The sequence below is a fragment of the Panthera pardus genome, unplaced genomic scaffold (genome assembly GCF_024362965.1).
Source record: "Panthera pardus isolate Hobbes unplaced genomic scaffold, ASM2436296v1 HiC_scaffold_20, whole genome shotgun sequence".
NCBI classification, from domain to species: domain Eukaryota; kingdom Metazoa; phylum Chordata; class Mammalia; order Carnivora; family Felidae; genus Panthera; species Panthera pardus.
Window position 1 is genome coordinate 61,130,839 of NW_026526766.1, and position 10,676 is coordinate 61,141,514.

The 10,676-nt window shown below is 46.5% G+C and overlaps 1 long non-coding RNA gene across 2 annotated transcripts; it reads left to right on the forward strand.

The window, feature by feature from the left end:
* The first annotated feature begins 867 nt into the window (after nucleotides 1–867).
* On the forward strand, nucleotides 868–10,474 carry LOC109270082 (uncharacterized). 2 transcript variants are annotated; one of them, XR_002081412.2, is made up of 3 exons: nucleotides 868–2,259; nucleotides 8,653–8,839; nucleotides 9,490–10,474. It is a non-coding gene; the product is annotated as an uncharacterized LOC109270082 (long non-coding RNA). The 2 variants fall into 2 exon arrangements; XR_002081413.2 differs by lacking the exon at nucleotides 8,653–8,839.
* Nucleotides 10,475–10,676: the final 202 nt, after the last annotated feature.

A 10,676-nucleotide genomic window follows, 5' to 3' on the forward strand; every position in this document is an offset into this window, starting at 1 on the left:
GGAGCCCGCCCACCATGACCTCGGGTGTCCCGGAAGGTGACTGTGTCCCTACTTCCGAGGGCAGGAGGGAGGCAGGGAAGCTGGGACAGGGTAGGTGGTAGTTCACAGGGTGACGGCTCTGGCCCTGGTTCTGACACCGCCTCACAGTGTGACCTCACGTGTGACCATCTGTGCCTCTGGACCTCCCAGCGCCCTCCCAGCTCTGCCATTGCAGTATCTCCCAGCCTGCGGTCCTCTGAGCTGTTTTGAGAGAGAAAGATCACTGCTGTGGGAGTTGGAGGGAGGGGATGAAGAATAGCCCCCATGCACCTGGAGATGGGAGTTTCCCTCTTCCTTTGAGCCTCGATTTTCTTATCTGTGGAATGGGCAGGTTAGACTAGGTGATCTCTAACCATTGTCTCTTCACCCTGTCTCAGTAAATACACACAGAGTTCATATTGGTGCTAAAATTTCCTGATTCTGATTCCATTAAACAAACAAACGTGCCTCTGCCCAACCTGGCCAGGTCTCCAGGGACAGACACTCTGGGGCACATACAAGTGTCAGTTCTGGATCCTGAGCTCCCCGCCCTTCTTTCTCCTTGCCAAAGCTCTCTCCCCTCTGGGTCTCCAGTGTGCTGTCTATGACGGGTCATTTTGTCTTCAGGGGCTTCTTCTGTCTCCATCCACAGCCCTCCATCCTCCCAAGTGAGGGAGCTGTCCACAGCTTTGTCCTTTCTAGTCCCTGTCCCCAGTGCATGACCCACCCACAGCCAACACCACGGGCACAGGAGCTATTCCATAAACAGGAGCTGGATGAATATTTAAAGGGAAGTAGTAAGTACTATATTAACAACTTACATGGATGTTGTAATGATCCACAGTGAAATATTCCCTCACCTCTTTGCGAAATTATCATTCCAAACCACGGAATACATTAGGTTTTATGATCTACTCGCTTCCTTGGGGAAATATAAATCTTGAAACATCATCTTCATAGGACAGGGCAAAGAGTCCCCTGGGACACAAGATGTTTAAGAACGTTAACTGAGAATCAGAAATAGTTTGCGATTAATATCGGGGTTTTGTTTATGGGCACAAATAAATCCCTGGTGTAGGGCTGACCTGTAAAAATCTGTCCAAGATGAAAACTCTGATTGCAGATGATGGAAATGGGGAAACAATCTGAATTTAAAGAGGTGATTTGGGGTGCAGGGTTGCAGTGTTTAGGAGCTAATATTTTCTGACCGTAAATTTGTATGCTGTTCAAACATTCCTAGCCACCCACTAAAATAAATATGATAGAGACTAAGAATTTATATCAACGGTCTACAGCCATCCAAGTTTTGTAAGTAGGTCATGTGAAACAGGGAGGTTCTTGTTCCTAGGGTCATTGGAAGATCCCCCCTCAGCCCTGTTGCACCATCACTCAGGTGAGGCCCCCGCTGTGAGATGCTCAACGTTGGGGGGTTGGAGAGAAAGCTGTGTCAGCGTCTGGGGCCTCGGGTGACTGGAAGTAGGGGGTCCTCCTGGGAAGAGAATTGCTTTGGGGGTGAGGAGACCCACGTGTGCCCTCTCACTCAGTAGCTCTCTGGGAGGTTAGGCAGGCCTCTTCTTTGTTTACAATCCATCACGGACTCCTCATAGCTTCTCGAACAAAGTCGAACCCTCAGAAGCTCTAGCCTGGGTCATAAAATCCTCTGTGACTTGACTCTGCCCCTTTCTCCAGGATCATTTCCCATCACACCAGGCTTTCGGGACTCAGTACGTACTCTCCACTTCTTGGTCCCTTAACCTGCAGCTTCTTCCCAGAATATCCTTCCTCTTTGAGCCATTTGGTACACAAATTGCTATTTTTTAAAAACAGCACGACGGTCTTCTTGTCTCTCAAGCCTTCTCAATGGCTCCTGGGGAGAGGTAGTTTCTCCTTCCTTTGAGTTTCTGGTAAACCCTGAACATCGCGCTCTCCCTCTGTCTTGCGGACCTCCCTGTACACAGAATGACAGAACCTACATCCCTGCCTTACTGGTCTTGGACTTGGCCAAGGGGCTTGATTAAACCAGTGTGATGTGAACAGAAGAGCCAAGGCCTTAAGAGGCCATGTGTTTTCGTGTTCTCTAGTGCTTCTTTGATTTTCCGTGGGAAGAATGTGTCTCTGACAGCTGCTCTCCCAAGGAGAATATGGAGTCACCTGGAGCCAATCTGAATCCAGCCCTTGTCTGGAGCCAAGCCCAGCTGCCCTCAGCCTGGAGCAGAGCTGCCTTCACCAAAGCACAGACACGTGAGGGAAAAAAATAGATGCTTATCGTCGGACGCCACTGAGTTTTGAAGTGGTTTGTTATGCAGCAATACTGTGTCAACAGCCGACTGATGCACCATTTCACCTTGGGGCCGGAGCTCAGAGAGGAAGTGCATGTAGAGGAAACCATCTGCTAATTTCGGAGGAGTTAAAAAATATTGGGGCTGGTGCTCTAAGCCTCTCAGAGGAGTCCACCTTCGGTGCGATGCCATGTCTGATAGTGGTGCGTGGGGAGGCAGCACCTTCCAGAAATGGGCAGAGGTAGTGCCCTGGCTTCATATTCGATGCTGGGACAGAGATCTAGGAATTCCCACATGTCCGGTAGGGGGTGACGAATGTCTGGGGGGAGCTCTCTGGTTTATATAGATGAGAGATTAGCACAGGGGCACCACAAAGCACAGGCCCTTGGGATCTCAGGTTGCACAAGGTCTCCAGTTATCAGCCTGACATGCCCAGATCAGACAAGGACCAGCCACTGGGGGTCCCCAGGGAAGACCCCAGCACAGGCTGCCCTTATAGTATGAACACATAGCAGTAGAGAATAGATACATGTTGTTTTAAGCCACGGCAGCAACAGAAAACGACTGCAAGCTGGAAGCCTGTTGCTACTCTCCAGCAGCAGGGGATTGTCTGATATAATCTTGTTTTTGTAAAGAAACAAATGACAGAGATTTATGGGAGGGAGTATAGAGCTGTGGTTACAAGTTCGGCCTTTGGAGGTAAACAGATCTGGAGGTCTTCCTCTGGTTCCACGCTTCCCAGCTGTGTGATCCTGGGCAAGTGACTTACCCTCTCCCAGCCTCAATTCCTGCATCGGTAAATCTCATATTGTTGTTGTGGGAACTGAAATGTGCCTCCTATACAGTGAGCACCCACTAAACAGAAATATCTATTATTATTATTATATTATACAAAAGGACCTACAGCAATGTGACAGTCATCTTGGGGTGAGGATGACTTTATTTTTGTCCTCGTTTTCTGATTTTTCTATCATGGACAAAATTTCCTTTGGAATACGAGAAAAAACAATACCAGGTGAATTGAAACAACGAAAGAATCTGAAAATGTTTGGAGCTTTTTATATGTCTGATTTGTTCTCAAACAATGAGCTAGATGGAGTTTGTTGCCTCTTGGGTAATGTTCCCATTTACTTTAATTTTTACAAGCTAGTTGCAAATAAATGCTTTCCAATGCCAGTTCTTTTAAACCATTTTTTAAAAAAGCACAACAGACTGCTTTTGCCCACGTGGTTTGTTCCCAAGACCTTGCGGGGGAAGGGACCCTAGTGGGGCACGCGGCCCTGGGAGAAGTGCGTGGGGTGCAGGAAGCCGGGTCTTCTGAGGATGCAGGGTTGGGTGGGAGCATCTTGGGACAGGGGGCAAGCGGGCTGTTGCTTGATACTGGACTCTGGGAGGAAAAAAAAAAAAATCAATGTTCAATTGTGGTTTTAAGGAGATTATGTTTACTTAAGAAAGTCATTAGTTGTGGGTATTTCTTTGCAAATGGCTTGAAACCACATCTTTGTTTAGCTATGCAAATGTTAGCAGGTAAAACGGATTTTATTTCTAATTTTAATTCACCAAACATATCGAGTGTCCACCATATGCCGGGTAGACTGGAGAGTGGATTTGGGCGAGTGGATGAGGAAAAATGGATAAATCAAGGGCTCCAATTTCCATGAGCTTTATTACCTACTTTAACATTTCCCCATATTTGCTTTATTTTGCTATTTCTTTTAAAATTATTTTGCAAAGCCATTTGAAAGTAATTTCCAGACAACGTGACTCTTTACCCCCCACGGATTTCAGCATAAACCTCTTAAAGATAAGAACATAGTCCTGTATCACCATATGCTATTATTACTAAGAAAAATCATTACAAATTCTGTAATATCTAAGTCTATATTCAAACGACTCTCTCGCACTCTCTCTTTTCAGCTGTTTTGTTGTCATCGACACCGATGCTGTGTTTTGAATTGGCTGGAGTAAAAATGACCTTTGCTCCGTGTAGCCAATGGCACTGTGTTCATCCCCTAGCACCCGCTTGCACAGCAGAGTCCTGTTGGAAAGAAAGTCATGGGCTCAGCAGGGCTGCCTTGCACCTTCCCCTTATGTGACAACAAATATCATGTCTCATAAGAGAAGCTGGTCCCTTTTGACTCCCCTACCCAAGCTACCCAGGAAGAGCTTACGCTCTCATCCCAGAGCAAAGGCTCAGATACACACCTTGCCTGATGTCACCACCTAGAAAGTGGCAGAGCAGAGAGACTCTGAACTGAGTTGTGTAATTACAAAGCTAGAGCTCTAGGGGCTCCCGGGTGTTTCGGTTAGTTGAGCGTCCCCCCGGCTCAGGTCTTGATCTCACAGTTCATGGGTTGGAGCCCCGCATGGGGCCCTGTGCTGGCAGCTCAGAGCCTGGAGCCTGCTTCGGATTCTGTGTCTCCCTCTCTCTCTGCCCCTCCCCTGCCTCAAAAATAAATGAACATTAAAAATTTTTTTAAAAAAGAAAACAAAGATGGAGCTCTGCTTGTCACCCCATCCCCCCTGCCTCCCCTTCTCCCACGTGCAGGAACCACTGGAGTGAATAACTCTGACACCTAAGTAGGAAGCGGACCCAGCTCAGTGGAGGCGATTACTGTCCAATGGTGATTCCCCTCACAGTATGCCACAGAAACCATGGCAAGAGCTTCAAGGAAACAAGAGCATTGCCTTCTCCAGAATGACTCCCCTGACAACCTGTTGACTTAGCTCAGGCTGCCATAACAACATGCTGAAGACCGGGGAGGCTCAGACAGCAGCTCTCTACCTTCTCACAGTTCTGGTGGCTACAAGTCCAAGGTCAAGGTGCCATCAATGTTGGTTTCTGTGAGGCCTTTCTTTCTGGCTTATAGACACCTGCCTCTTGCCGTGTCCTCACGTGCCCTTTCCTCTGTGCGCACTCAAAGAGACAGATGGAGCTTTCTTGTGTCTCTTATAAGGACACAGTCCTTATTGGATTAGGGCCCGACTGTTATTATCTCATTTAACCTCAGTTTCTTCCTTCAAGGCCCTGTCTCCAAATATAGTTATAGCTTAGGGCTTCGGCATGTGGATTTTGGGAAACACAATGCAATCCATCACGCCCGTTCAGTGTTTTTACTGAAAAGCAAATATTTTGGTTGCATCTAAGTTGGGTTTAGCACAGTGTAGATGGTGGTCTGCCTAGCCTAGATGCTTCTTTTCAATCTTGACCATTCCCCCTGCTTAAGCGAGGTTCCCCTGGCTTTACCCGTTGACCCAGCAAAAGGAAATGCCAACTGATCACATCCTGGAGAAAAACCCAGCTCAGCCCTCAGTTTCTTCCTATAGTCTTCTCCTCACACCCTCCCACTGTAGAAACTGAAAATGCCAAATATTCACTGCCCTGTCTCCTTTGCACCAAGCAGGACCATGACCAGGGCTTGGCCAAATCAGACTTGTGCCCGTGATTTGAAGTGTGGCCTGCTGAAGCGGAGGAGGGATCCTGCAGAAGCCCCTCCGGCAAGGCGTCGGGAGCAACGGCAGCCAGTTTCCCGAGGTGGCAGATCTGGCGGCTGCCTCAGTGGGGCAGCAGCAGTGGGGTCTCCATTGGGCCAGTGATGAACATGGTTTCCAACACTGTCCCAGCTGCGTGGCTTCTGAGGCCCTCTCGTATGTTCTGTGTGCTATTCAGCGTCCTACGGCAAAGTCCTTGTCGGTGTGAATTACTGAGTAGATTTCTGCCACTTGCAATGAAGAACTCTGGCTGCTACCTCACCACCTCTGAAGGCCGTGCAGGCACGATCCATTACTAAAAGGAATTGTCTTACCTATTAGCTAAGCACAAGGGATGCTGCAAACTTCCTTTTCTTTCCAAATATACTCTTTCTCTTGGAATAATTTTAAACATACAGAAAAATTGCAAAGGTGGTGCAGAGTATTCTCATATACTTTACAACCAGTTTCTTCTATTATTATTATTATTTTTTTTTTTGGAGAGAGAGAGGATGGGGGAGGGGCAGAGGGGGAGGGAGAGAGAATCTTAAACAGGCTCCATACTCAATGAAGAACCCCACATGGGGCTCGATCTCATGACTGTGAGATCGTGACCTAAGCCGAAATCAAGAGTCGGACACTCAACCAACTGAGCCACCCAGGCGCCCTAGTTTCCTCTATTATTAATATCTTACTTTAGTATGTTACAGTTGTCACAGTTAATAAACTGTTACTGATACATTATTGTTAACTAAAGTCCAAACATTATTTAGATTTCTTTGTTTTTACCTATTATACTCAATGTCCATTTTCTGTACCAGGACCCCATCCCGGATTTAGTTGTCATGTCTCCTTAGTCTCCTCTTGGCCATGACAGTTTCTCAGACTTCCTTCGTGTTTGATTAGTTCTGAGGAGTACTCATTGGACGTTGCATAGAATGTCTTTCTATTGGGACTTTTCCGATATTTTTCTCATGATTAGACTGGGGTTATGGGTTTGGGGGTAGGAAGACCACAGAGGTAAGTGGCCCTTCTCATCATATCATATCAAGGATACATCCCATCAACATGACTGATCACTGTTGATGTTGACCTTGGTCAGCTGGCCTAGGTTGTATTTGTTATATTTCTCGACTATCAAGTGATTCTTTTTTTTTTTTTTTTTTTTTTTTTTTTTTTTTTTTTTTTAGAGAGAGACAGCATGAGTGGGAAAAGAGGGGCACAGGGAGAGAGAGAGAGAGAGAGAGAGAGAGAGAGAGAGAATCTCAAGCAGGTTTCACACTCAGTGCAGAACCCAATGTGGGGCCTGATCCCATGAACGCATGACATCATGATCTGAGCCAAAATCAAGAGCTGGACACTCAACCGACCGAGCCACACAGTCCCCTCTATCAAGTCACTTTTGTTCTTTCTTTCCATTGTGTAGTCTTTGGAAGGAAGGAGCCATGCATAGCTCCCCAACTAACAGAGGAAGTTATGATTCACTTCCTTGTGGGTGGGATAGCTTCTGCACAAAAATTTCTTTTCCTTCCTTCCTTCCTTCCTTCCTCCCTTCCTTCCTCCCTTCCTTCCTTCCATATGTAGGTATTTAGTACTTATTCAGATCAGTATGGGCTCATGGGTATTTATTTTATATTTTGGATTATAATCCAGCACTATTTTATTTATTTTGTTGCTTCCATATCCCATTAGCATACCCTCCATCAATGTGGGCTTTAAAATTTGTTTTGTTAGCACTTTCTACCTTTGGCATTGTAAGGTGTTCAAGGCTCATCTTACCTATTTCCCGCACCATGCTGGGGTTGGCCGTTTCTCTAAGGAGTGTCAATTCCTTTCACTGGAGAATGGTATTTGAAACCACGGTTTGGGTGCTAGGTATGCTTGTAGCTACTGAACGGTTCTGGCCATTTCCTAAGCCTCTCAGCTGAGAAGACAAGATGTACATGGGTACACTAACCTGTGTGTATACGCACGCCTATACGTACTCTATGTGCGACCGTCTGTTTATATTAAGTTGAGTAGGAATTCATAGTCTTATCCCCAGCTCCCATCCATTGCGCACTAAGCACCTGCGAACCTCCCACGCCCACAATGAGAAACCTCTCCCCCATCTGCCATCCATTTACGTCAGTGTCCAATTCCAGTGTACCCACAAAGTAGGTTCAGAATTAACCCTCACCCCGATGGGAAACAACTTTGTCAACTACAGTAGAAGAGGTTTATGTGTCATTCCTTTTGCCTTTAGTTGTTTTAAAAAAAATTTTTTTTTACATTTATTTATTTTTGAGAGACAGAGAGACAGAGCACAAGTGGGGAGGGGAGAGAGAGAAGGAGACAGAATCCAAAGCAGGCTTCAGGCTCCGAGCTGTCAGCACAGAGCCCGACGCAGGCTCAAACCCACGAACTGTGAGATCACGACCTGAGCCGAAGTCCAGCGCGCAACCGACTGAGCCACCCAGGGGCCCCGCTTTTGCCTGCTTTTGCCTTTAATTTTGCAGACACCACTAACTCGCAAAGTTACCTCAGGCAGCACCTTCTGCTCCACCCCTTTCAGTAAGGCTGTTTGACTTTTGTGCAAAATCCCTTTTTTCTCCTGTTACGCAGATCTCAGCCCAGACGGAGTCAGTCTCAGACAGTCCCTAGGACCCCTTCTTTCTCCTGACCATCCTTCCTCTTTTCTATCCTCTGTCGTCTTCCTGAAACCTGCTAGCCCTTTCCCTGGGGTGGGCCGGGGAATATGAGCTCGGTCTCGAACCTGAAGGAGCAGAGGAGAGTTCTTCCCATCAAGGAGTGATGCTCCATAGACCTCCGGGGGATGAGGTCCAAGGTCCCAGATCCCCCAGAGGATAGAAACTATGAAACAAGAACCATTTTCTCTTCTTAGTGTTCATGGTCTCTCGGAGAGTTACTTCCAGTATATTGTTTCTCAAACTTAGCCACCATCCACAGACATGAGGATGGAAAGGAAGACAGGGGTGAATGGGAACAGGGAACAGTGTCCCGCCACGTGGAAGACTGTGTGGACTGGCTGCAGGGTTGGGTGAGAGTCACTCACGCCACAGATCCACAGGGTAAGGATTCTCCCCAATCAAATCGTTCATGGAAACAAAATTTCATTCGCTTTTAAACATTATGTTCTTCAATTTTCTCTGTTATGTCTAGTTAAAAAAAATCACCAGTGTATTGGAATACTTTGAAAACTGACCCACTCCTGCCTGAAAGGTGATCTAATAACAGTCTGGTGCCTGTCATAATCTCTGCGGCTCTGGCCTGGGGGTCCCCAAGTTTGAAGTGGCGTCCCTCATTCTGTCCCCGGGGGTGCGGAGGGAGCCTGACAGCCCGTCGTTTCTTGCCTTTGATAAGCACCTTCCTTATACGAATTGCACCTTCCCCTGAAGTAACTTTTCCAGCTTTACCCCTCACCCCACCCCTTCTGTCCCTGTTTAAAAGGAGGCTATTCAGACAGCTTGAGAACAATGATGCTTCGGGATGGTTTAATCGGGGAAAGGAAACCTGTAGAGGGTCTTATCTGGGGTGAGTGTCTCAAGCATCCAAGATTATCTCCCTGTCACCTTGTGACCCATCTTCTTCATGCCACCTTTTAATTTTGGTAGCAATTACGGTGTATCTGGATAATGCCCATTAGCATATTCATGGTCATCTCTTCACATTTATTGTCCACACGACTCATTAATCTTCATCTACTTTGTGCGTTTGACAGCTCAATCTATTTTGCAATCTCTGGGAAGCAGCCATAGCCCCCCAAAGCCTTTGTTTTCCTGTAAATAAACGGTGTTGGGACCAGAGGACAATGGTGCATCCCGTGGTGATTGACACCAGCCACGGCTACTAATCAGGATGGGACTTCATCGCCAGCTGAGTCGAGTGCATTATGGGGCCATTGTTCCAACGCTGCCGGGGCAAGAACACACACAGCCAGTCACCTTCGCAAGATGGGTTGATTGTTCTTCAAGATTAGACCGAGTTGCCTTATTATCCGTCCCAGACAACAAGGCATCTCACCCAAACAGACGCATGTGCAGGGATGGCCGGTGCGCTGGCCAGATTTGAATTGCTAATGTATAATCTGCCCGGCACAGATGTGCAATGAATATTTGGATGTTGTTTTGCCCGTCAGTCGAAGAGGCTGAATGGATGAGGTGATGAGTATTCAGTGATGGGTCCTGGACGTTGGCCAACAGCAGAGTTTGAGAACTTGTGCTGAGGATAATCAGATTACCCTGCAAAGTACCTTTGCGGTACTTTAGCAGCAAATTCTGTTAGAGACTGGTTGGTGGAAAGTTCCCTTTCCTTTTTGGTGCAACGAGATGTTTTGTTATGTGTTTCAGACTTGGAAAATGTATAGAAGTTGCCTTTATCGTGCCCTCACCTACCAACACTTGAGGCTGTGAGTAATGCAGAGCTGACTGGTTGGGTTTGAATTCACCGTTTTCTAGCTTATTTGTTTAAGCTCATTTTGCCTGTTAAAATATGGCTGAAAAATTCTATCAACCATATAGAGCTGCTATGAGAATCCAATGAGTTGATGTACATAGAATAAGTCCTAGAACAGCACCTGGCTTAAGCATGTGCTCAACAAATGTTAACAATTACCACATTATTGGTCATTTGCTTTTTCTCAGTGTTACTGTGGTCAAGTAGATTGGATACACTGAAAATAAAGTTAAACCATGTTCATTACGTCAGGATGTCTCCTGGCCTTCACTATGCTGCTTTATCTGGCACAACTCCAGGTGTATGGGACATTTCCTGTATTTATATGATCACAGAGTCCTTTTACCTGAAGCATCTCTTACAGCTTATTCCCCCAGAACATACTATAGGAAAAGCTGCCTAGAATATAACACATTTGCAAAGCTTTCAAAGAAAAACATGGGATTCAAGAGT